This window comes from Carcharodon carcharias, chromosome 26 (genome assembly GCF_017639515.1).
Source record: "Carcharodon carcharias isolate sCarCar2 chromosome 26, sCarCar2.pri, whole genome shotgun sequence".
NCBI classification, from domain to species: domain Eukaryota; kingdom Metazoa; phylum Chordata; class Chondrichthyes; order Lamniformes; family Lamnidae; genus Carcharodon; species Carcharodon carcharias.
Window position 1 is genome coordinate 13,043,407 of NC_054492.1, and position 26,810 is coordinate 13,070,216.

A 26,810-nucleotide genomic window follows, 5' to 3' on the forward strand; every position below is an offset into this window, starting at 1 on the left:
AACATTTATTGACCTTGAGAATGCGGTGGTGCACTGCCTTCATGGACTGCTGCAGTCCATGTGGTGAAGTCGCTCCCCGCAGTGTTAGGGAGGAAGTCGAGGATTTTGACCCTGCAGCGACGATGAGGGAGCTGACGGTATATTTCCAAGTCAAGATGGTTAATTACATTTGTATCTCTTCAGGGTGTATCCACTCACGTGTGTGCCTCTACAGGGACATAGGCAGTAAAATAGCCGTTTGTAGTTACAGGAAACACAAAGGGTATAAATGTTATCCAATGCCAGTTGGGCTGAGGCAATGGCCCATAAAATCATCCATGTCTTGCGCAGAAAGAGACTGAACTTGGGATCAGATTTTTTTCCGACTGCAGGAAGGTGTACAATGGAGATCCCCAAGGGTTGATACAAGGGTACTGCTTTTCTCCATATATTTATGATCTAGTAAGTCTAGGTGGTGTGAAAATCAAAATTTTTCAGCAAAACCTAAGTGGTGTGCAGGGCACAATTTCAAAACTTGCAGATGACAGTATTCCAAAAGGGATGCAGGAGCAGATGGACCTAGGGGGTATGTGTACACAAGTTGTTGAAGGTGGCATGGCAGATTGAGAAAGTGGTCAGTATACAGTAGTGTTCTTCATTGCAAGGCCAACAGGCCAGGGGCGGCTCCCATCGACGTTAAGTGCGGTTTCCTGACCAGTAGTGTAGTGCTGCCGGAGCAGAGCTCCCAACCCCACAACCAGGGCCTGGAGAGCAGAGTGCGGTGGAGCGGAGTGCTGGAGTCCTGGGGAGGAAAGGCTGGCTGCGAGGTCTGGGAGTGAGCTGCTGTGGAGTGGAGCCCCATGTCATGGGTTGGGGCGTGGGGAAGACGAGGCTGACTGCTGAGTGTGTGTGTGTGGGAGCGAGAGTGAGTCGGTGTGTATGGGGGTGAGTGTGTGAGTGTTTATGGAAGTGGTAGAGTGAGTGAGTCTGTGAGAGCGAGTGAGTGTGTGTGGATGTGAGTGTGTGGGAGTGAGAGAGTGTTTGTGTGTGTGTGGGAGTGGGCGTGAATGTCTGTGTGTGTGTGTGTGTGTGTGGGTGGGAGTGAGTGAGTGTGGGAGTGAGAGAGTGAGTAAATGAGACTGTGTGGGAGGGACAGAGTGTGTGTGTGGGTGTGAGTGAGACTGTGTGGGAGTGAGAGAGTGTGTGAGAGTGAGTGTATGTGTGGGAGTGAAAGGGTCAGTGTGGGAGTGAGAGAGTGTGAGAGTTTGTGTTTGTGTGTGGGTGGGAGTGAGAGAGTGGGTGTGTATGTGTGTGAGAGAGTGAGTGAGTTTGTGTGGAAGTTAGAAAGTGAGTGAGTGTGTGTGTGTGGGAGTGAGTGAGTGAGACTGTGTGTGGGAGGGAGAGAGTGAGTGTGTGTATGTGAGAGTGAGACTGTGTGGGAGTGAGAGAGTGTGTGTGGGAGTGAGAGAGTGTGTGTGGGAGTGAGAGTGTGTGTGTGTATGTGTAGGAGTAAGAGTGAGTGTGTGTGTGTATGGGAACGAGAGAGTGAGTGAGTGAGACTGTGTGGGAGTGAGAGTGAGTGTGTGTATGTGTGTGGGATTGAGAGAGTGAGTGCATGAGTGTTGGAGTGAGAGAGTTGCGAGAGTGTGTGTGTCGGGGGGAGTGGGAGTGTGTGTGTGTGAGTGTGTGAGTGTGTGTGTGGGGGAGGGAGAGTGTGTGTGTGTGGGAGTGAGAGTGAGTGAGTGTGTGTGTGCTTCCTTTGTGTTATCGCAAGTAGGAGTGACTCAGGCAATGGCCTCTATTATAGTGGTCGATGTGGCTCTCACACTGCAGGTTTTTTGCTAAAGTGGCCCTTGCTTGAAAAATAGTGAAGGTCACTGGCCAAGAGCATACAAAATCTTGGGCTTTATAAATAAGGCAGAGAGGGGCATAAAAGCAAGGAAGTTACCGTCGATTGGAGCAGAAAAGTGAGTAAGTTGTTCAAATCTACAAGGAAGGCTAACCAGAGCATTGTACCTTCTCATAACCATTAACTGGACTTTTGTGTCCTTCTGACAGGGAACTGATGATGATGTGGTGCGTAGGGTGCTGGATAGTTACTGAGATGTATCTTGCTGGCACTTTAGTTTCCAATGAATTTAAATGTGAGTTCCACCAAACCACAAGGGCAAGAGGCATCTTATTGTCCTTTTCTGTTATATCAGAGATATAAATCAGAGATGTGTGGGCAGGATGGAATTGGGAAATAGAACTCAGTATAGCAATGTGGTAGAATATTTTTGGCTACCTTTGCTGAAAAGAAAACAGGAATATTGTCTGTACATTTGAAAGATCTGATTGAATTCTCAGCAATTGCTAGATGATCATGTTATTATTATAATTGCTGTTCATTATCTGTTCCTCCCTGTACCATACACTCGCACTTCATTTCCACCCTTAATTGATCTCATTTAATTTAAATGTCAATATTAGAACTGTAATTGTTGAATGATCTAGGAGAGGATTCACATGATGCAATCTGAAATGTCTACTTGTGTATTTGTTTGTGTGTTTTGTACCCAACAGTCACAGTGCTTCAAACAGTTTGTCTCTGTATAACGAAAACAAAAAAATGCTGGAAAAACTCAGCAGGTCTGACAGCATCTGTGGAGAGATAGACAGAGATAACATTTCAAGTCTGTATGACTCTTCTTCAGAGCTAAAGGGAGGTAGAGATGTGGTGAAATATATACTGATTAAGGGGCGGTGGAACCAGTGAAGCTGTTCTTGATCCCACCAGAAATTACAATGGCAAACCCAGCCCTGTCGACCCTGCAAAGCCCTCCCTACTAACATCTGAGACCTTGTGTGAAAATTGGGAGAGCTGTATCACAGAGTGGTCAAGCAACAGCCTGACATAGTCATACCCACAGAATCATACCTGATAGATCATGTCCCATCACCATCCCTGAGTATGTCCTGTTCCACCAGCAGGACAAACCCAGCAGAGGTGGCGGCACAGTGGTATACAGTCAGGAGGGAATTGCCCTGGGAGTCCTCAACATTGACTCTGGCCCCAGTGCAGTCTCATGGCATCGGGTCAACATGGACAAGGAAACCTCCTGCCGGTTACCACCCCCCCACCGCCTTCAGCTGATGAATCAGTACTTCTCCATATTGAACGCCACTTGGAGGAAGCACTGAGAGTGGCAAGGGTGCAGCATATACTCTGGGTGGGGGACTTCAATGTCCATCACCAAGAGTAGCTCAGTAGCACCACTACTGACCGAGCTGGCCGAGGCCTAAATGACATAGCTGCTAGACTGGGTCTGTGGTAGGTGGTGAGGGAACTAAGAGGGAAAAACATACTTGGCCTCATCCTCACCAACCTTCCTGCCACAGATGCATCTACCCATGGTATGAGTGACCACTGCACAGTCCCTGTGGAGATGAAATCCCGTCTTCACATTGAGGATAGCCTTCACCATGTTGCATGGTACTACTATCTAAATGGGATAGATTTCGAACAGATCTAGCAACTCAAGACTGGGCATCCATGAGGCACTATGGGCCATCAGCAGCAGCAGAATTATACTCGAGCACAATCTGTAAACTCATGGCCCGGCATATCAACCACTCTAATTTACCATCAAGCCAGGGGATCAACCCTGGTTCAAAGATGAGTGCAGGAGGGCATGCCAGGAGCAACACCAAGTATACCTAAAAATGATGTGCCAACCTGATTAAGAGTGTTAACCTGGACTACTTGTGTGCCAAACAACATAAGCAGCAAGTGATAGTCAGAGCTAAGCGATTCCACAACCAGTGGATCAGATCTAAGCTGTGCAACCCTACCACATCCAGTCGTGAATGGTGGTGGACAACTAAATAGCTCACTGGAGGAGGAGGCTCAACAAATATCCCCCTCTTCGATGATGGAGGAGCCCAGATATCTTTTATCTGTGCAAAAGATAAGGCTGAAGCATTGGCAATAACCTTCAGCCAGAAGTGCCAGGTGGATTGGTGGATGACCCATCTTGACCTCCTCCAGAGGTCCCCAGCATCTTAGATGCCAGTCACCAGCCAATTCGATTCATTCCATGTGATAGCAAAAAATGGGTGAAGTCACTGGATATTGCAAAAGCTATGGGCCCTGACAATATTATAGCAATAGTACTTGTGCTCCAGAGCTTACTGCACCCCTAGCCAAGCTGCTCCAGTGCAGTTACAACACTGACATCTATGCTGCAGTGTGAAAAATTGCCCAGGTATGTCCTTTGCACAATAAGCAGGGCAAATCCAACCTGACCATTTATCACCTCATCAGTCTACTCTCGATCAACATTAAAGTGATGGAAGGGATCAACAACAGCACTATCAAGCAGCACTTGCTTAGCAACAACCTGTTCACTGATGCTCAGTTTGGGTTCCACCAGGGCCATTCAACCTCTGACCTCATTACAGCGTTGCTTCAAATATGGACCAAAGAGCTGAATTCCAGATGTGAGATGAGAGTGACTGCCCTTGACATCAATGCAGCATTTGACCAAGCATGGCATCAAAGAGCCCTAACAAAACTGAAGTCAGTGGAAATCAGGGGAAAAACTCTCCATTTGTTGGAGTCATACCTAGCACAAAGGAAGATGGTTGAGGTTGTTGGAAGTCAATCTTCTCAGTTTCTGGACATCACTGCAGGAGTTCCTCAGGGTAGTGTCCTAGGCCCAACCATCTTCAACTACTTCATCAATGACCTTCCTTCCATCATAAGGTCAGAAGTGGGGATGTTTGCTGATGATTGCACAATGTTCAGCACCATTCGCAACTCCTCAGATACTGAAGCAGTCCATATCCAAATGCAGCAAGACCTGGACAATATCCTGGCTTGGGCTGACAATTGGCAAGTAACATTCATGCCACAAAAGTGTCAGGCAATGACAATCTCCAACAAGAGAGAATCTAACCATCGCCCCATGACATTCGATGGCATTGCCATGACTGAATCTTCCTCTATCAACATCCAGGGGGTTACCATTGACTAGAAACTGAACTGGACTAGCCATATAAATAGCGTGTCTACAACAGCAGGTCAGAGGCTAGGAATCCTGTGGCAAGTAACTCACCTCCTGACTCCCCAAAGCCTGTCCACCATCACAATGCACTAGTCAGGACTGTGATGGAATACTGTCCACTTGCCTGGATGAGTGCAACTGCAGCAACACTCATGAAGCTCGACAAAGCAGCCCGCTTGATTGGCATCAAACATCCACAAACTTTCACTCCCTCCACCCAGTGAACAGTGGCAGCAGTGTGTAACATCTACAAGATGCACTGCAGAAACTCACCAAGACTCCCTAGACAGTGCCTTCCAAACCGACGACCACTACCATCTAGAAGGACAAGGACAGCAGATGCATGGGAACACCATCACCTGCAAGTTCCCCTCCAAACCACTCACCATCCTGACTTGGAAATATATTGCCATTCTTTCAAAATCTTGGAACTCGCTGCCTAACAGTACTGTGGGTGTACCTACACCACATGGACTGCAGCATTTCAAGAAGGCAGCTCATCACCACCTTCTCAAGGGCAATTAGGGATGGGCAATAAATGCTCACCTAGCTAGTGATGTCCACATGGCATAAAATGAATAAAAGAAACATTGACAGGAAGGTCAAAAACCAGCGGACACTGCTTTAAGGCAATTGGCAAGAAAACCAAAGGCGACATGAGGAAAATCATTTTCATGCAGCAAGTGGTTAGGGTCGGGAATGTACTTCCTGGGAGTGTGGTGGAATTAGAGTCACTGGTGGTTTCCAAACAGGAATTGGATAATTATCTGAAGAGAAAAAAAAATGGCAGTGCTAATGGAAGGGCAGGTGGTGGGACTCGCTGAGTTGCTCTTGTAGAGCAACTGCAAGGACATGATTAGCCAAGTGCTTCTCTTTCTGTGCTTTAACCCATGCTATGATCCTCTGATTCTATAAAATGGCCCTGTAGTCTCTTGCGGCTCTATAAGTGTCAGCTATAGCTAGTTGGTAGCTCTCTTGCCTCTGACTCCAAAAGTGGTAGTTCCAAGCTCGAAGCTTTAAGCTGTGGCCACTGTCTGCCTTCTGGTGTGTTGTTAAAGATCCCATAGTGCTTTTTGAAGAGGTTCTCCCAATATCCTGGCCAAAATTTATCTTTCCAAGGATATTATTAAAATAAATGATCTGCTCATTCTCACGTGACTGTTTTCAGGACCTTGCTGTGTACAGATTGGCTGCCATGTTTCCTATGACAGTGATTACACTTAAAAAGCATTTGATTGGCTGTGAGATGCTTTGGAACCTCCTGAGGCTGTGAAAGCCACTGTATAAATGCACATTCTAACTGTGGTTCTTTCAATCCCGTTATTTGTCAAAGTGCTGTTGATGGGTTTTCGTAACTTTGCGGAATTCATAAAGCATGAGTTGAGTAACCCATGAATTCTCCATCAGTGGTACGCGTTTAATGTAATCCAATTTCAGTTGAGTTGGGCACTGTGTTAATGTCTGATAGTGTTTTCCACAGAAGTTGTTGATTTCTGATATATGTCAGAGAATTCTACTTAGATCAGTTTCACCCCTTGTACTGTGTGCTCGTGAAGACCTGTGTGAGCATCTGAATTGAAAGGTTACTCAAACCTAAGACACGGCCTACCAACAGTCTGACAGGTGTAAGTGTGAAGGAAAAGTGGATTATTCGGGGGTAGCAAGCTTGGTGCGCTCAGTAATTGACATCAAGCTGTGTAATGTCGATACCCTAATGGGCTCTGCTTTCTGGGACTAGCATTAGGCTGCCGACTGTAGCATAATTTAACAAGGGATTGATTTCAAGATTGTAGACAATGCTCTCAGATTTATTGTGCTGTTAAGCAGCAACATGGAAGAACAAAAATACATCCCCGCCAATCTGATTGAGAGTACCTGGTATTTAAGACAAAACCTGATGATTAATTGCAAACTGCAATGTTCTGTTTTGTGAATCACAAGTGTTTGCAGTGCTCTTTGAATGAATTGATTTAAAGAGCTCAGTGATGGAAGGGATAATATCAAATTAATATTAATATGTGTGTGTAAGAATTGCATTGTTGTTTTGCAAAACCATCATCCGAAACTGCCCTTGCAGCAAGGATCGCAGTGTTCAAAGCATTTGTAGTTTTCTGGAGCCTCAGACCCCTTACTGCTCCACTGGGATTCACCAATGACAGACCGCCGGCAGTCTATACAGCAGGGCTTTCGCCAGTGATTTCAGTGGAGTCTCTATAAGGCTGTATGCCTGGGAACAGCCCTTTTCAGCCTTGGCTCTTGGTGATAGCTGGTATTCATCAGACAGTCCTGAGGGAGACCCACTACAAGCTCGGCTCCAGCCTTCGGTAAGAGTGCACTCCCTTGAACAATCGGCTATGATGCTGAATGTTGTTAAGGGGGCTTGAGTGCTGCCCCATTGTCGTTGCTCAGATAGATAGGGCTTCGCTGGAGCCTTTTGGGTACCATGGCGATAGATTGGATCACCTGCTGCTGTAGTAAGGTGCCGTAACCATGGTGAGAGCAGAGTTCCAGCAATTGCTAACGATTGATGAGGAGGGTTTTCTATCCTCCTGTCAGTATATGGAATTATCAGGCAGCGGGTATATACAGTGTGTGAGCCTGCAAGTGAAGTTGGATCACTCTGATGCCTAGCCCCTGTGTTAGAAATAAGACTGTTAAATGTAAGTATCTCTAAAGGGTAAAAGGCTGTAAATCGCGGGGGTGTGGTGGAGGGGGGAGGAAAATGGGCTGCAGATTCTGTTCTTTAAAAAAAAATCGTTCAACTAGCTACCACCGATTCCCGAGGAGCGCTTCAGAAAAATGGACTCCTGCATTTTGGCATTGTGACCGATAACTTGTCTAATATTTTCAAAGACATCATTGTCTCTGAATGCCTTGTTTTCTGAATTTGATGTGTAACAGGAATACTGTGGACGGCCGGAGAAGCCAGCACCAGTTCCCCACGGAACCAGGCAGTGGCGTCTTCTGGCTGGAACAAGGGAACTTGTGCTGGGCTGGATGAAGGCATTTTTTTTTGTCCTTTTGCTTGTTTCATTTTTCTCTGATTACGTTTCCTCGACAAAGCTTAAAAACAAACAAGAGAAAGGAAAACGGCAGGTCAAATGTCCTGGACACATGGAGTGCCCTGAGGCGAATGGCAATGGGTTCATCTCAGAGGAATGTAGCTCAGTGCATTAGGAGCAGAAGGATATGCTGGTCGGGTTTGGTGAGGCGAGGGGGAGGAAGCGCATGTGGACATAAATACAGGTATAGACTTGCTGGGCTGAATGACATTTCCCTCTGTTGTAAATATTCTACGAACCACGTAATGCAAGTGTCAGGTATATTTTATGCCACACTGAATTAGTTTAGGTTGGTATTGAAAGTTGTAAATTATTGTGTGGTTTTGGGAGCTACATAACTTTTAAATCATTGATGGAAGCGGGGTAAACAATACAGCTACCACATAATTCAGACTCTCCTCACATAGTGAGCGGATGTTTACAGGAGACGCTTTGCAGGGAGACATCCTTGAACAGTTAAGAGCTGTGACATGGGTGGATGCTCCTGTGTTATTTGTGTGTGTCCCCCATGGTGTTGTCTAATGGGACAAGATCAGAGGTTGCTCCAACCATACCGTTATGTTGGAGCAAGTTGCTTAGGGACACACTATTGGAGACAAGTTCATTTCCCCATATAGGTTATTTGGTGGTTCTGATAGCCACAGGGGCTGGGGAACAGTGTTGTGAATTCAAATTGGCTAAAGAGTCACTGCTGGGCATCTGCCAGTGTTTGATTCGAGCCATTGACAGAGACATGGAAGCAAGTTATCGGCCTGGACTGTTGGGCATTGGAGAAGCAAAGAAAGGTGAGATGTTAAAGAAAAGAATAAGAACCAAGGAGGCCCCACATGAGGCTTCCCTGGAGCATTGGTTGGGGGACTGTGGACCTCAAGCTTTGTTCAATCATCCATTCACAGGATGTGGTCGGCACTGACAAGGCCAGCACTTATTGCCCATCCCTAGTTGCCCTGGAGAAGGTGGTGATGGGCCTTCTTGAATCTCTGCAGGTGCTGCCACAGTGTTGTTAAAGTGGGGAATTCCAATACTTTGACCCAGCGACGATGAAGCATCCTGTTCAAGACAGGATGGCGGGCGGAATGTTACAGCCCCGTCATAGAGGGGCTGGGGCCAGAAAATGCGGTGAGCCGTTCAAAAGCCCATTGACTTTGGCGGGACTGGAACGTCCCGCTGACAGGGGGGGCCATAAAACTCCGCCTTGTGCGTGACTTCCAGGGGGTCCTGGAGACACGACGCTGGTCTCTGATCACCTGTTTATTTTGAATGCCCTTTGGGAGATGTTGGGCACAAGATGGGAAGAACTCTGCAGAAAGAGCGATGTGAAACCTATAGTTTTTACTAATGTACAACCCGGTAACGGTGGTCCCTGTAAAACACCTTGTTTAAGGCATGTCGTGAGTGACAGTGGCAGAACTGCTGGTGTGGAGCAGTGGCTGCATGGGGCTGACTCAGGCAGGATATTGCTATGGGTTTAATTAAAATTTAATTCATTTTGCCCTCGAGTTCCTTAGTGGGTACGTCTGTGTCTAAATTCCCTCATTTGATGGGAAAGGATGAATCTCAGCTCTTTTGAAATGTTGAGAGATTCTCCCAGCGGAACCTGACTTACTTTGGATGTTAAATTACAGATAGTGTGGAGCCCACATGTTTTTTATATTAAGAGCTTAATGACTTGAGGAGTTAGTCTGGGAGGTGTATCCAGTTTGTTCCTTTCTCGAAACAACAGAGCAGAAATTGTTCATTCTAAAGTAGGTGTTAATTTTGTTGTAATAGGAGTGATATTACTGAGGTGATTTGAAGTCTGGTATTCTGAGGGTTAGAGTGTTGGGCCTAACATGTTGAAGTCCCATCTCCAATATATATGCTCCCTATGAGCACAGCTCCCCACTGGCAGACTGGATTGCAGAGATACCTTGGCAGTCACAAGGATAAGGGTATGAGGACAGTGGCAATGTCTGACTCTCAGTTCGCTGTCAGTGAATTCCATTGCAGTAGTAGTGCAGCCCTTCAGATTCTACCATCAGAATTAATATTTTTCAGACTTGTATGTATACTTTTGAAACAGGCTAAGATTTCAACCACTGTTGCCCAGCGAGAATGGCGCTTGGGAGGGGGTTAAATTAGGCCAGATCTACCTACCACCTTGAAATTGCTCCATTACCACCCACAGGTTTTCAGGATAAATAAAAAGACTTGCACTTACGTAGTACCTTTCACATCCTCAGGATGTCCCAAAGCACTTTGCAGCCAAAGAAGTTATTTTGAAGTGTAGTCACTGTTATAGTGTAGGAAGCGCAGCAATCAGCTTACACACAGCAAGCTCTCACGATCAGCAATGTGATAATGACCAGATAATCTGTTTTAGCTATGTTGGTTGAGGGATAAATCCTGGCCAAAACACTTGGGAGAATGCCCTGTTATTCTTTAAAATAGTACCATGGGATCTTATGCTCCCACCTGAGAGGAAGATGAGGTCTAAGTTTACTGTCTCACTTGAAAGACAGCACTTTGGCAGCGCAGCACTTGGTCAGTACCTGCATTCAAGTGTCAGCATCTCCATGTGCTCAATTCTCTGGAAAAGGAGCTTGAATTCACAACCTTCTGACTCAGAGATGAGAGCGCTCCCCACTGAGACACAGCTGACAGACTTGGCAAAACAGAACGGGAGATGAGTAGCAGCACTGTAAAATGAGTGTGCAGCTCCACTTTCTCAAGGCTGCACCTTTTGTCAGCAAATGATTCACATAAATGAGGAAAGGGCTCTTGGTTTTCTGTTTCTGAAATATTAGTGCAGCATATCAATCAGTTTAAGCAATACTGAAACACAATGAGTGCAGTACAAAAGGAAAATATTACATGCTTTTAGCTTCTAACCGATGGGAGGAATTGCATAATTTATGATTGAAATGAAGCCAAACCGATCAAGAGCTTTTTATTCTTTGGTAATTAAGGAAAATCAAACAAAGCTAATTGTGAAAATATTTTAATCAAAGTATTTAATGGCAAATTCTGTAGTATTTACTCTAATGATGTGCTTATTTGGCCAATGATGCTGTGTATATCAGCAAATGCATTAGATAGTTGTAATATCCACTCTTCATTTCTGACTGTAGACTAGGGTGGCCAGCTCTGGTTGGACATATCCCTGGAGGTTTCATTACCCGGCCCTGACTGCCCCACCCAGTGAAACAGCCACTTCCCTCATCCACACAGCCATCCCCCATCTCCAATGTTGTTAGAGCTTAAAGTGTTCAAAAGAATGGGGGGAAAGCGCGCTATTAATTTCAATGTCTCTTATGAATTTTCTGACATGTGTTTTTCACAGTAGTATCCAGGGGCTTAATCTTTAATTCCTGGAGACTCAAGGCAATCCTCAAGGGTTGGCAACCCCACTTTGTCCAGCATCTTCACTGAATCGTGCAGCACAGTAAAAGGCCATTTGACCCTTCATGTCTGTGCCGACTCTATGAAAGACCCAGCAATTTATTTTTCCTGTCAAGTTTCTTAAAACAATAAAAATCGAACACACGAGCCCTGCGTGAAATATTTTTTATGAGGGTGAATTTAATTGTACCTCGACATGACGAATGGCTCAGTTAAAATTTCCCCAGATTGTGCCTGTCCTGGAGCTGCCAGGTTCTGATTTTTAACCTTGGCGCAAGTTAATTGCCGGGCTGTGGGGAAATAGCAGGGAAGTGGGGGATTAATTGGATAGCTCTTTTCTCAAGTCGCACAGCCATGGTGGGATATTTGCCCCATTCTCTTGAACACTTTAATTTAAGTTATAACGATAATGCAGATGGGGGAATGGCTGTTTCACTGGGTGGGGCAGTCAGGGCCGGGTAATGGAGCCTCCAGGAATATGTCCAACCAGAGCTGACCACCCTAGACTACAGTCAGAAATGAAAGGTGGATGTGACAGTTGTCTAATGCATTTTCTGATATACATAGTATCATGGGCCAAATAATTATATCATTTGAGTATATAATACAGAGCTCAAGGAGACAGGGAGTGCTGCCCAAAGCTAGCAGGGCTCTTTTTAACAGGGGCACGTTGTGTCCCGATGACACTTTTGGACATTGGCTGTACTCGTAGCCTGAGCAGGAAGTGACAGCGTGTTTGCCACAGGGCTGAACCCAGCAAAGATGATGATCAGGGTCCTGAGCTTTCCTGCTCCTCCTGGTCCCAGGGAAGCTCCTTTTGGTCCCCATAAAGAAAAGCTCATGTCTTTCCTGCTGCGACCTCACCCACCTCCCATCACCTGATTCCAGGAAGCTTGCAGGCCGAACAGGTAGATAATTCTGCCGCCAATAGACCTCGTGATTTTCCCACTGCTGTCCAGCCCAGGACGGCGTGTGAGGTTGTCTGGCGGGGATTTGGGTGCTAGCCTGTCCCCCTAGTTTCGAGAGCACCAGAGGATTCTCCATTTTCACAGCCCTGCTCACCCACTCAAAACTGGTGCGGAGTTAAAATGGGAACCTGTACTTTAGATCACAAGAACATTCAGAGAGCTGAGCCCAGAGACCAATTTAGACTTTAGACACAAAGTCCTGGATTTTACGGCCTTGCCATGACAGGATCTGCCGTGGGGTATGTGGTGGGCCTACCAAAACACCATTGACTACCGGCGGCGGGCAGGGCCGCAAAATCCCGGCCAGTGTCCTCATTGGAACGTTTTATAGTGACGATCATTTTACAGTTTAGTGACTTTTTAACAATAATCCTCCTTGGGATGTGGGCATTGCAGGTCAGGCCAGGGTTTATTGTCCATTCCCACTTGTCCTTGAGAAGATGGTGGGCTTTTTTTCTTCAACCACCACCGTCCATGTGGTATAAGCATCCCCACAGTGCTGCTCGGAAGAGAGTTTCAGGATTTTTACCCAGTGATGATGAAGGAATGGCGATACATTTCCAAGTCAAGGTGGTGCATGACTCGGAATTAACTCGCAAGCTGTGGTGTTCCCATGTGCCTACTGCCCTTATCCTTCCGGTTGGTGGTGCTTGTGGGTTGAGAGGTGCTGCCCAAGAATGTGGGAGTCTGCGCTTTTGACCAGCGCAGTTCAGGTGGTTCCTAAGGACTGAACAGGTAAACTTTGCCTGTCTGGTGCCCGCACCTTGCCTGGTTTATTCTGATGGGGTCTGAGGATGAATTTGCTTTGTCCTTGGATCTCTCTGTTCCGGTGCCTTGCGGATTCTGACTCAGTTTGGGGTTCGAGGGAATTTAAGTCTCCCAATTCACAAGCATTCAGCATTAAAATGACTGGCTTGCTTTCAGTGATTTGTTTTGTACCTTTGTTTTGATTTGTTTGAAGTACAATGTCTCGAGTGCGGTTTATATATCTGATTTATCACTAGCCTTGGCCTCACTCACTTCCTGTTTATGATACATACATCCTTGGGTCCCAATTTGTGCATGACTGGCTATTACTTTTATACTAATCATATGGGGTAGAATATTGTGGAGGAGCGAGGAGTCACGGCGCTAGAGTCAGAAGTGAGAGAACCTCGCTTCTGTGGGTGACTGAACCTGTGCGGGGGGCATATTGTTGGCAGTGTTTAATTATGTGGCCGTAGCTGGAGCTGTCGCCCCGTTAAGGATGGTCGCCCACTCCCAAGTGCTGCCAGCCCAGCCAGAGGGCCAGTAGCTCAGCAGCCCTACCACGAGTGGTGGCCGTAGCTGAGGCTGCAGCTGAAGGATGAGGCAATTGTCAGGCATCTTTGAAGAAAGGTAAGTGGGTTTGGAGGATGCCTGTGTCAGGCAGACAGGTCCCAGCTATTGGGGTTGGGGTTGAGGCTGTGGGGGAGGTGCATGTTGTGAAGCAATAGCGGTGCTGCTGCCACCCAGGAGCCACTCATGGGCCGTGGTGCCCTATAAAAGAGGGCCACACCCAGGACCCACTAGGAAGCCACCAGGTTTCAATGGGAGGCCTCCCATGCAGTGGTGGACTCCCTCAGTGTGGCAAAATGCGGAGGCTGGAATTGGCCCTTATTTGGCTCAATTAGCCTCCAACAGGCGGCCAATCTAACAACTTTCCCGCCATTGACAACATGGCATGGTGGCAGGAAGGTGTTAGGCACAACCCCTTGTCTTCCCGAGCCATTTTGCCAGCTTTACCACCTCCCAGCCCATGCCAAAGGGCTCAGAAAATTTCAGCCAGTGTTTAGTATTAGACCTAACTATCAGTCCTCCGGAAGCTAGGTGGTGCTCTGTGCTTCCCCATTGCCAAGTTCTCGATCCTCTTCAAAGCCCAGAGCATCTCCAACAATGGTTTCTCTTCCGTCACACACACCGTTACCTCTGGAATGCCACAAGGATCGACCCTTTACGCTCTCGTCTTCCTCATCTGCACGCTGCCCTTCGGTGACATTTTTCTAAATCATGGGCTCAGTTTCGCATGTTCAGACCAGACGCCCTTGTTTCCACCTCCACCACCTTCTGCGACTACTCCACTGCCTTTGTGATGTCAGATAGCTAGTGCTAAATCAGCTGCAGTTTCATGCAGTTAAACATTGGGAAGACAGAAGCCATTGTTTTCAGTCCCTACCACAATCTCTGTATCTGCGCCACTAATTCCATTTTCATCCTCATGTCTGTCTCATGTGGAGCAGGCAATTTGCAACTTTGGTGTCCACACTGAGCTTCTAACTCCATATCCTCTCCATCTCAAAGTCCTTTCATCTCTGTACATCACCCACCTCCACCTGTCTCGATAGATCTGCTACTGAAATCCTTGTCTATGCCTTTTCCTCCTCCGGACTCAAGTATTCCAAAGCTCCCCTGGCTAGCCTCTCATCCTCGATCCTCCATGATCTTCAGCTAATCCAAATCTCTGTTGCTCATATCCTTACACATGTCAAGTCCTGCTCACATCACCTCTGTGCTCATTGACTAACACTGACTCCCAGTTCCCAAACGCCTTCAATTTCAAATTCTCATCCTTGTGTTGAAATCCCTCTGTGAGCTCTGCTTTCCCTATCTCGATGACCTCCTCAAGCTCTGCAACTCTGTGTTCCACCAACTCTGGACTCTTGTCTCCCACTCCTTTTGCCACACCATTGGTGACCAACTCTCTTGCCATAAACACTGGAATTTCCCTAAACCTCTCTGCTTCTCTTCTTTTAAGATGCATTTTAAAATTCACCTTTTTGACCTAGCTTTTAGTCACCCTCCTCATATTTTCTTTAGGAACATAGGACTTAGAAGCAGGAATAGGTCATTCAGCCCTTCAAGCCTGCTCCACCATTTAACAAGGTCATGACTGATCTGGTTGTGGTCTCACCTCCACTTTGCCGTCTGCCCCCCATAACCCATGATTCCAAAATCTATCAAAGATCTACCTAATTCCGCCTTGAATAAATTCAATGACCCAGTGTTATGGCACAGCGGATGGTAAATGCTGAGCTACTCTAATCCCAGAAGAAAACCTGAAACAGCTGCTACAACTGGTCTTTCAATTTGTGTTTTTATTTTGAGATGTGTGCCTTGAATTCAGTAGTAATAAGTCCAGTAGTAATGAGGTTTTTTTTACAAAACTAAATTAAACATTTATTAATAAAGAAATGATTTTAAGCACATACACAGGTCTACAAATTACTACCATGATAACTCCTCGCTCCCCTAATTAACCTGACTCCCAGTTATACCCCTGTTAAGGCAACAGTAAAACAACATAAATTTCAACTGACCCAGGCAAAGCACACAATACCCTGGACAGTTATATTCAAAGTGAGTTTTCTTCGCTTCGGTTCCTGTAGACAATAACTTGATACCTAGAGGCTGGAGGCTTTTCACACGTTAGATCTTAGAATGCTTTCCCCCCTCATACAACCTCATCTCTTTTTATACAGGTTTCTCCCTTTTAAATGTAAATTCTATTGTCCCAATATGTCTTTGCAACTTTGCTTTTTCAATAATATACATCTTCCAGTACTCAGTAATCTTTGGGAGAAATAAACACACTGTTTGGCTTAGCTTCTGTTACCATCTTCTTGAAATTCATGACTGGTTTATTTAAAAATTCAAATGTTCCTCAGCCTCACATTCTAAAACTTCAGCCATGTTTACGTATTTAGCATTTCAGACCTAGCTTTTCTTTTGATAACTCAAAAGCTCCAGACTAGCTCTCTACAATTCAATTAAGACCTCCACATTCACAACTTTGCACAAAGAAACTAACCCAAACCCCACTATTAACCTACCTTTACAATAAATCACAATAATCTTCTGAAAATTATTATATCTTCTTGACACCCAGCCTCCATTACTTTCTGGGGAAGAGAATTCCACAGACTAATGACACTTTGAGGGAAAAGAAAATCTCCTCATCTCTGTCTTAAACGGTAGACCTCTTATTCTTAAACTGTGACCCCTCCTCCTGGCCATAGTCTCTCCCACAAGTGGAAACATTCAACATCTACCCTATCAAATCCCCTCAGGATCTTATATGTTTTAATAATGTCACCTCTCATTCTTCTAAACTCCAATGGGTATAGACCCAACTTGTTCACCCTTTCTTCATAAGGTAAAACCTTTGTCCCAGGAATGAATTGAATAAGCCTTCTCAGAACTGTTTCTAATACATTTTTTTTCAAATATGGAGATCAAAAGTGTGCACAGTATTCCAGATGTGGTCACACCAAGGCCCTGTGCAGCTTCAGTAACACTTCTCTACTTTAATATTCCATTCTCTTTGCAATAAATGCCAATATTCATTTGCCTTCCTAATCATTTGCTGTACCTGCATATTAAGTTTTTGTGATTCATGTACTAGGATACCCAGATCCCTCTGTACCAATGAGTTCTACAATCCCTCTCCATTTAAAGAGTATACTGCTTTTCTATTTTTCCTGCCAAAGTGGACAAGTTCACATTTACATTATGCTATATTACATTATTTACATTCACATTATACTCCATCTGCCAGATTTTTGCCCACTCACTTCACCTGTCTATATCCCTTTGCATACTCTTGACAATTTATATTCCTACTGATCTTGGTGTCATCAGCAAATTTAGTTACCACACATATGGTTCCTTCATCCAAATCATTGATACAGATTCTAAATAGTTGAAGCCCAGCACTGATCCCCATAGCATGCCACTAGTTACAGCTTCTCATCCTGGAAAAGACCTATTTATTCCTACTGTCTGCTTCCTGTTAGCTAACCAATCCTTTATCCATGCTAATATGTTACCTCCTACAGCATGTAATCTTATCTTGTGTACTAAACTTTGATGTGGCACCTTATCAAATGTCTCCTGGAAATCGAAGTACAGCACATCTACAGGTTCCCTTTTATCCACCTTGATTGTTACTTCCTCAAAAAACTCTAATAAATTATTTAAACATGATTTCCCTTTCACAAATGTTATGACACAGCAGATGGTAAATCCCAAACGGAAACTTGAAACAACTACCACAACTTGTTTTGCAGTTTATATAACTTTCGAGATGTGTGCATTAAATTCATTAGTAATGAGATCACCAAGTCTTATAGGTTTTTATAAAACTAAATTAAACATTTATTAATAGGAGAAATGATTTCAAATAGATACGTAGATCTACAAATTACTGCTACGATGACTTCTGAATCCCCTAATCAATCTAACCCCCAGTTACACTTTTGTTAAAGTAACAGTAAGACACACAAATTTTAAAAGATCCAGGCAAAGAAACATGATAAGTCAAATTCAAAGTGAGTTCCTTTCACTTCAGTCACTGGAGGTAACAGCTTGAGGCATAGATGCTAAAGGCTTTTTCACACTTGTAAGATCTTAAATTGCCTTCCCTTACAATCTTCTTTCCTTTATACATATCTTCCTCTTTGAATTCAAATACCCATTGTTTCACTATGTCTTTGAACTTTAGCTTCTTGATAATAAAACCCTCTCATAGCACTAAGTTTTACCATTAATCTTTGGGAAAAATAAACACACTGGGCAGAATTTTGCCCTTGTTGAGCAGGCACGGTGGGTGGGTGGTCCCAGGAGCAGGCAGGAGACCGACCGCCACCCACGATCGAGCCCCTACCGTGAGTTCATGCTGGCTGGCCAATTAACAGCCAGTGTGAAACGTGCTGCAGTGCTCAGCGCTGCTAGGGTGGGGGTGAGAGGAGTGCGAGAGCTGAAGTCCTCTCATGCACTGGGTGCGCGCAGTAAAAGCTCCATGAGGCACAGAGCTGCCTGAGGGAGCTGATGATTTTTGTCTATAGAATTAAAGAGTTTAAAAATAATGAAAACGTGCCCCCCTCATGTGTCCCTGTCACATGAGCAGCGACATGTTAAATATAAATGTAAAAAGTTTTTATTTCTTTTAATCACTGGTTGAAACCTCATCCTGCCCGTGGATGAGGCTTCGCAAAAAATGCAAAGGCCGCTTGGCCTTTTCACGCACTCGCCAACTGAACGGGTGGACAGACAGTGAAAAATTCCAATCAATTAGTTGATTAAGGGTCTTAATAGGCCACTTAATTGTCGGCGGGTGTGCTGCCTACTCCTGTGCCTGTCTGCTGAGCAAAATATCGCGCGAGTGCGCGATGACGTCAGGATGTTCGCACTACATCGTTGTGTGTCATTTTATGCTGGAGCGTGTCAGGCGCACGCCCGCACACAGAGCAAAAAATTCTGGCCACTGTTTCTACCCTTCACCTGACTTCACCCCTTTTTGAAAACAGTCTGGTCTGGTTTATTTGAAAATTCAAATGTTCCCTTGATGTTTCTAAACTTCCCCATGTTTACCTAATTAACATTTCAAACCTAATCTCTCTTCTTACATCAAGAAGATGCCTCTAATTCAATTAAGTCTCACCCACACACTCAAACACTTTTAGACACATCCCACTATTGCTCCATTTTACAATAAATTCCAATAATATTATGATAATTATTAGATCTTTCTGACATCCCCCTCCATATTGAAAAATGAACAGTCATAATTTAAAAAGACGGCCTCATTTTTATTAACCCATATTATGCCATCTTCCAGACTTTTGTATACTTACACTAGACATTACCAGATTCATGCATTAACGTAACAATGTATATACAAATCATCTGCATCAACAGAAATCATTCCAGCTCAGAGTCCAGGTTTTTAAATGTCCAATTTTTCCTCTAAGCTTTAAACACTTGATAAAGCATCTGCAATTAGATTTTCTCATCCAGCAACATGTATAATCTGCAGTTTAAATGGTTGCAGTAGTAAACTCCATTTGAATAGCCTTTCAGTTCTGTCTCAAAATTTGTTCAGAAACTTTAAAGGATTATGGTCTGTATAAACAATTTTTCCTGATGAATTGTTTGCCATGTAAATTTCAAAATAACCCAAAGTCTCCTTTTCGATCATTGAATATCTTCTCTGTTGTGCATTCAGCTACCGTGAAAAATACCCTATCGGTTTTTCAATTCCAGTGTCATCTTATTGTAACAGTACAGCCCCAACGCCTATATCACCAGCGTAAATAGCTAACGTAAATTGCTTGGCGTAACTGGGTACTGTCAAAACTGGTGTCGTAGTTAATACAGTTTTCAAATTATCAGATGCCTTCTGTCTTGTTCTTTTTTAATAGTTCAGTCAGTGGACCAACCACATGGCTAAAATTTGGTACAAATTTCTGATAAAACCCACTTATGCCCAGAAATCTCAATACTTCTCGTTTTGTTGTAGGCACTGGAAAATCCACAATAGTCTTGACTTGCACATCTCTCAGAGCTATCTTATGTCCAGTGGTATGGCCTAGATATGTAACTTGCACTTTTGCAACTTCGCTTTTAGCCAAGTTCATCAACAAATTAGCTTATTGTAATCACATAAATAATTCTTCCAGATGTTGTAAATGCCCCTCCCATGTAGGACTGGAAACTATCAAGTTGTCAATATAAAGAGCACAATTGCTCAGACCTGCAATTACTTTGTTCATCAGTTTTTGAAATGTCACAGGTGCATTCTTCATGCCAAATGGCATGACTTTAAACGCTATAGTCTATTTGGCATCACAAAAGCTGTCTCCGATAACGGTACTTGCCAATATCCTTTTAGCAAGTCAATTTTTGTGATAAATTTTGATTGTCTCATTTTCTCAATACAATCTTCCAACCATGGTATAGGATATGAATCCACTTTTGTCACCATATTCACCTTTTGATAGTCCACACACAGTCTTTGTGTTCCATCTGGTTCCGGTACCAGCACAATAGGCAAACTCCAGTTACTGCAACTGGACTTAATGATATCATTTTGAAGCATGAAGTCAACTTCTTTCTGTACTTGTGATAACTTTGCTGGATTTAGTCTATAAGGATGTTGCCTTATTGAAGATGAAACTTCTACAGGCACATCTTGTATAGCTAAATCTGTCTTCCCCAATTTATTTCCACAAATAGCTTTGTGTGACCGCAATAGCTTTCCTAAATCACTTTGACACTTGTCTGGAAGGTAACTCAATATTACATTTAAATTTTCAAGCACCGCCTCATTATCCAATTTGATTAGAGGAAAATCAATTTCAGAATCCTGCATTTCTATTTCTTTCTCATTATCAACCACCACTAATACCTCCTTTTGGTCCTCTTCCCTGTCAAAGTACTTTTTAAGCATACTTACATGACACACTCTCTGCTTCTTCCTTCTACCTGGACTGTTTATTTAATAAATTACTTCACTCAGTTTCTTTTCAATCCTGTAAGGCCCATTTAACTCTCCTTTAATGAGTCACCCAATACTGGTAACAGAACTAGCACTTTCTCTCCAGCATTCAAATTCCGAGCTGTAGCTTTCCTGTCTGCCTTCACTTTCATCACTTGCTGTGATACCTTTAAATGTTCCCTAGCCAACTCACATGCTCAGTCCAATCTCTCTCTGAAGTTTGATATGTAATTCAGGAGAGTAATTTATGAATTTTAACCCACCAATTTCTCCAATTTCAGTGGTCCCTTACCTCATGACCGTAGACTAGTTCGAAAGGACTAAAACCAGTTGATGCATTAGGAGTGTCCCTAATAGCAAGTAACAAGAATGTAATTCCTTCATCCCATTCCTGTGGATAATCCTCACTGTACGCTGTCATCATACTTTTTAGAGTTTGATGCCATCTTTCCAAAGCCTCTTGTGACTCAGAATGATAAGCTGTTGACTTAAATTGTTTTATCCCCAAACTATTCATTACTTCCTTAAACAGCTGCGATATAAAATTTGAACCCTGGTCTGATTGTATTTCCTTAGGTAAACCATACCTTGTAAAAGATTTAGTTAACTCTTCCACAATCTTCTTTCTTGCAATGTTTCTCAAAGGTATTGCTTCAGGAAATCTGGTAGACACATCCTATTATTGTCATAAGTACTGATTTCCACTCTTCATCTTAGGGAGAGGTCCTACACAATCAATCATCACCCTAGTTAAAGGTTCTTCAAATGCTGGAATTGGAATTAAAGGTGCTGGCTTAATCACTGCTTGTGGTTTCTTTATCATCTGACATGTGTGATATGTTCTATAGAATTTGACTACATCCCTTTGCAATCCAAGCCAATAAAAATGTTTTTGTATTTTCGCCTGTGACTTTCTAATTCCTAAATGTCCTCCCAATGGAATTTTATGAGCTATCCTCAATGTCATTTCTGTATTCAATAGGATAACAATCTGATCTACCTTCCTCCAGCTTTCATTTGCTGAAGCATGATATGGCCTCCATTTCCTCATTAAAGTATTAGCGTTAAGGTAATAACATTCTGGAATACATTCTGCCTCTGCTTCTGAGTAAGCTGTTTGATATAAATGTTGTATTTGAATCCTTTTTCTGTAACTCCGCTAACCTCCTTGAGTTATGCACTTCCGCTGAATTGTATTCCAGTCTTTCTTCCTGAACAATGTTATCAAACACCGCATCAGCTAATTGGATTTCAGCATCTTCTCCCTGCCTTTGAACTGCCTGCCCTTCTTGTTTTTCTTATTTCAATCTGAGCCTGTGGTCTCATTATCACACAATCTGGAAACAATCCAGGATGCTGTCTCTGCGACACTTCCATTGAAAGCATCTCTACAGGGTGCTCGACTACCATAGGCCTCACCCACATTTGTGATCCAACTATATCATTACCCAGAATAAATTGAACTCCTGCAATGGGCAATTTTTCCACCACTCTAACAGTCACTTCACCTGTTTTCCACTTTAAATTTACCTTCCACAGTGGAATAGGTTTAGCATTTCCATGAACCCCACTTGTTATCACCTGCAACACTCCCTCTGAACAACAAATGTCACCATCACACAACATTAAGGATTGACTAGCCCCTGTGTCTCTTAAAATGTTAACATCTTTACCTACTCCACCCTGTACACGTGGAAAGACTTTCCCTTCACATGCAAAAACTTTAAACATTTCTGCAACCTGGTCCTTGGAATACTCTTGGGTAAATTGTGAACACATTCCCACTTCTTTACCTATCACTGATTCTCCCTGTTTTACCTGTACACAAACCATTGGTTTTTCTTCTGCCTAAGCCTCAGAACCCACAGTACTTTTCTGCACCCCTATAATTCCAACAGATTTTCCCTGCAATTTCCAGCGCAGTCACTTTGTGTGTCCAACTTTATTGCAATAAAAACACCTCAATTTTCAAACGTCACTTCTAGCCTTACCACCTCCCATTTCTGAGAAAAAACTTCCTGCGAATTTTCACCTACTCCTTCTCTTCCCTAACCACCCACCTTCCTTTCACCTTCCCACTTTCTATCCTTTTCTGATTTAAAAGGGTGATGAAAGAAAGGTTTAGCTCTATGAACTAACTCATAATCATCAGCTATCATTGCTGCTTGCTTTACAGATTCATCACTCTGTTCCTCCACATGAATTCTCACCACTAAAGAAATTGAATCTTTAAATTCTTCCAAAAGAATTACTTCTCTAAGAGCTGCATATGTTGTCTCTATTTTAATGCCTATATCCACCAGTCAAAATGACTTTGTTTTACTCTCTCAAACTCAGTAGAAGTTTGCCTAGGCTGTTTTCTCATATTCCTAAATTTCTGCCTATATGTATCAAGAACCAACTCATATGCACTCAAAATAGCATTTTTTACCACATCATAGTTCACTGATACCTCTTCTGACAGTGAAGCATAAACCTCATGTGCTCTACCCACCAACCTGAATTATAACAACAATGCCCCAGTTTTCCTGTGGCCATTTAATCAGTTTAGCTATCTTCTCAAATGAAACAAAGAACCCTCCAGCATCTCTTTCCTCAAACTTTGGAAGAGCTTGTACAAATTTAAAAATCCCCCCACTGGGTTCTGATCTGGAAATAAGTCCTTCCTCACCTATTAGCGTCTCTTTTTTAACTGCCTGCATTTTAACCTGGAGTTCACTCTCTCTCTATCTCTCTCTCTCTATCTCTCTCTCTATCTCTCTCTTTCTCTATCTCTCTCTCTCTCTATCTCTCTCTCTCGTTCTATCTCTATCTCTCTCTCTCGTTCTATCTCTATCTCTCTCTCTCTCTATCTCTCTCGTTCTATCTCTATCTCTCTCTCTCTCTCTATCTCTCTCTCTCTATCTCTCTCTCTATCTCTATCTCTATCTCTCTATCTATCTCTCTCTATCTCTCTCTCTCTCTATCTCTCTCTCTCTCTCTATCTCTCTCTCGCTCTCTATCTCTCTCGTTCTATCTCTATCTCTATCTCTCTCTCGTTCTATCTCTATCTCTATCTCTCTCTATCTCTCTCTCTTTCCCCCTTTTCTAACTTCGCAATTTCTAATTTCCTTCCTTGTTTTCTTTCTCTCTCCTGCCTTTCTGCCTGTTCCCTTTGGAATTCCCTCTCTTTTTCTGCTGCCTCTAGTTCCATTTTTTTCATTTGCAACTGAATTTGAGCCCATTCCAATGAACCACCCCTTGGATAACTTGGTCTCTCAGGTATTCCTTCCAATTTCAAATGCTATGCTACACCTTCAATTATATCTGCTTTCTTAGCCCCTGCAGGTAACCCCAATTGTAATTTATCTGCCAATTCCAGTAACATAAATTTAGTTACCTTTTGTAAACCAGCCAAAGTTATAACTTCCAACTCCCAGACAAGTCTGAGCGGCTGCCAAAGCCATATTATAGTCTCACCACTACAAAAAAAAAACTCACACCAACTCCTGAATTCAAAGCGATTCTTGTACTCATAACCTTAAGATTCACCAACTCCAATCCAATCAAGGAGTTTCAAATATATCCCCCAAAGAGCCCTCAATTTTTGCTATCACACAGCCGATGGTAATTGCTGAATTGTTCAAATCCCAAAGGGAAACTTGAAACAACAGCCGCAACTTGTTTTGCAGTTTGTATAACTTTTGAGATGTGTGCCCTGAATTCAGTAGTAATAAGACCACCAAGTCTTATAGGTTTTTATAAAACTAAGTTAAACATTTATTAATAAGAGGAATGATTTTAAATGCATACATAGATTTACAAATTACTACTCTGATAACTTCTAAATCCCCTAATCAACCTAACTCCCAGTTACATTTTCGTTAAGGCAACAGTAAGACACATGGATTTTAAAAGACCCAGGCAAAGAAACATGATACCCTGAACAAGTCAAATTCAAAGTAGGCCCCCTTCACTTCAGTCCCTGGAGACAGCAGCTTGAGGCATAGATGCTGAAGGTTTTTCACACTTGTAAGATCTTAAAATGCCTTCCTTACAAACAATCTTCTCTCCTTTATACATATCTTCCTTTTTGAATGCAGATACCCATTAGTTCACTATGACTTTGAACTTTATCTCCCTGATAATAAAACCTTCTCATAGCGCTAAGTTTTACTGGCAATCTTTGGGAAAAATAAACATACTTGTTTTTAAACTTCACCTGGCTAGGTGACACATTTCACGCTCTCTTTTGAAAACAATCTAATCTAGTTTATTTAAAAATGCAAATGTTCCCTTGATACCTATGTTTCTAAACTTCCCCAAGTTTACCTAATTAACATTTCAAACCTAACCTCTCTTCATACACCAAAGCACCCAGACTAGCTGCCTCTAATTCAATTAAGTCTCACCCACACACACAAACACATATAGACACATCCCCTATTACTCTGTTTTACAATGAATTCCAATAATATTATGAGAATTATTATAGCTTCCTGACACAAATACACATTGACTCTCCAGAATCACATTATGATTTTCTAAGTATCCTGCTATAATCTCCTTAATAATGGGTTCTGGAAATTTCCCTATGACAGATGTTAGGCTAACTGGCCTGTAGTTTCCTCCTTCTTTGAATAAAGGTGTTACGTTTGCTATTTTCCAATCCACTGGGACCCTTCGTGAATGTAAGGAGTTTTGGAAGATGATTACCAATGCATCTACTATCACAGCAGCCACTCCTTATAGGACTATAGGATGCAGGCTGTTTGGCCCTGGGGCCTTGTTGGCCTTTAGGTCTAATAGTTTTCCTATCAGCTTTTCCCTAGTGATGGTAATTGGTAAGTTTATAGCTTGCTGGTGATTTTTGTTTGATTATTCTCCTATGAAGCGCCTTAAGGTGTTCTTTCAAGTTGAAAGCATAAAAAAAATGGAGGTTGTTGGTGATGCTGCTGATGTTGGTGGCAGTGCTGGTGCTCCCCAATGTTACACAGCACCCCCTATTTAACTCTCCTTCCCGCTGCCTCCCCTTCACCATAGTGCCTATTGCCCACTCACCCAGTTCACGATGCTGCCTCCAGCCCCTGCACTTCCTGCTAGCCCTGGGGTGCCTAGCTCCTGTTCTCCCAGCTTGGGCCTTGGCTGGCTGGCCTCGGACTCCTCGCCTCCAAATGCATCTCCTTCTGAACTGAGAAAGAGGGAAAGCTGCCAACACAAGAGTGACAAGGACAGAAACAAGAGAATCATCAAGAAATCTGAAAACTGGGATTGGTAGATTTTTGTCAAGCAAGGGTATTAAGAGTTGCAGAAACAGGGCAGGTAGATGAAGTTAAGATACAGATGAGTCATGGGCTGATTGAAAAGTGGAACAAGCTCAAGAGGCCAAATGACCTCCTCCTGTTCCTATATTCCTCTGACTGACTGTGAGCAACATCATTGGATATCCACTAGCGTGTGTATGTATTTTCCTGCCCCTGTCTGACTATTTATAAATTAAAATTGGTTTCCCATGAAAACAGACAAATATAAAGTGCTCTCCATTTGCCAAGTTTCCTGCATATTTGGAGCGACTCATTTTAATTAGGATCATCTCAAGAGGAGCTAATGCTTATGCTCTGTTTTCTTTTAATGCACCACATGAAAGTTATTGGCATCTTCAGATCTTTCGCTAGCCTCTGGGATTTCAGAATCGCAATCGCTACAAAAATGTTTATTTAATGAGCACTGACCTGTTTATAGTCTGTTATTTGTCCGTTACTAACACAGTGACTCCAAGCGCTCCACATCTCTCAATCAGCATTCTTAACTTTCCCTTAATGTGTGTGGGAGGAGAGTAAATTGTACTTAATCTGCCTGAAAAGATTATCATTTGTAAACTGTTTTCTTGTAAAAGAAAGGAGATCAGCCAATTCTCTCTTCTCTTGAGCCAGTGTGGAGGAAATAATTAGAGTCATTTTGAGACAACATTGAGAGCAGCTGCAGAAATGACCAGCATCTCCAAGAAGGAGAGTTGGCTAATCTTGATCACTACTTTCTTTAGTGTTCTGCTGAAGATGATCCATGATCGATAACTGTGAGGGCCATGGCTCAAAATGAG

General features: G+C 43.3%; 1 protein-coding gene across 5 annotated transcripts in view; it reads left to right on the plus strand.

Annotated features, from left to right (window-relative positions):
* Positions 1-26,810, plus strand: part of sema4ba (sema domain, immunoglobulin domain (Ig), transmembrane domain (TM) and short cytoplasmic domain, (semaphorin) 4Ba) — a 439,407-nt gene that overhangs the window by 178,479 nt on the left and 234,118 nt on the right. Inside the window, exon 1 of one of the 5 annotated variants that reach the window (XM_041174643.1) lies at positions 7,271-7,351. The exons of 1 other annotated variant lie outside the window; for it this stretch is intronic. The gene's annotated coding sequence lies outside the window, so the exon portion shown is untranslated. Of the gene's footprint in view, positions 1-7,270; positions 7,352-7,503; positions 7,521-8,089; positions 8,274-26,810 lie in introns of those variants that run through there. 3 more of the 5 variants (XM_041174648.1, XM_041174652.1, XM_041174639.1) reach the window with 3 other exon arrangements.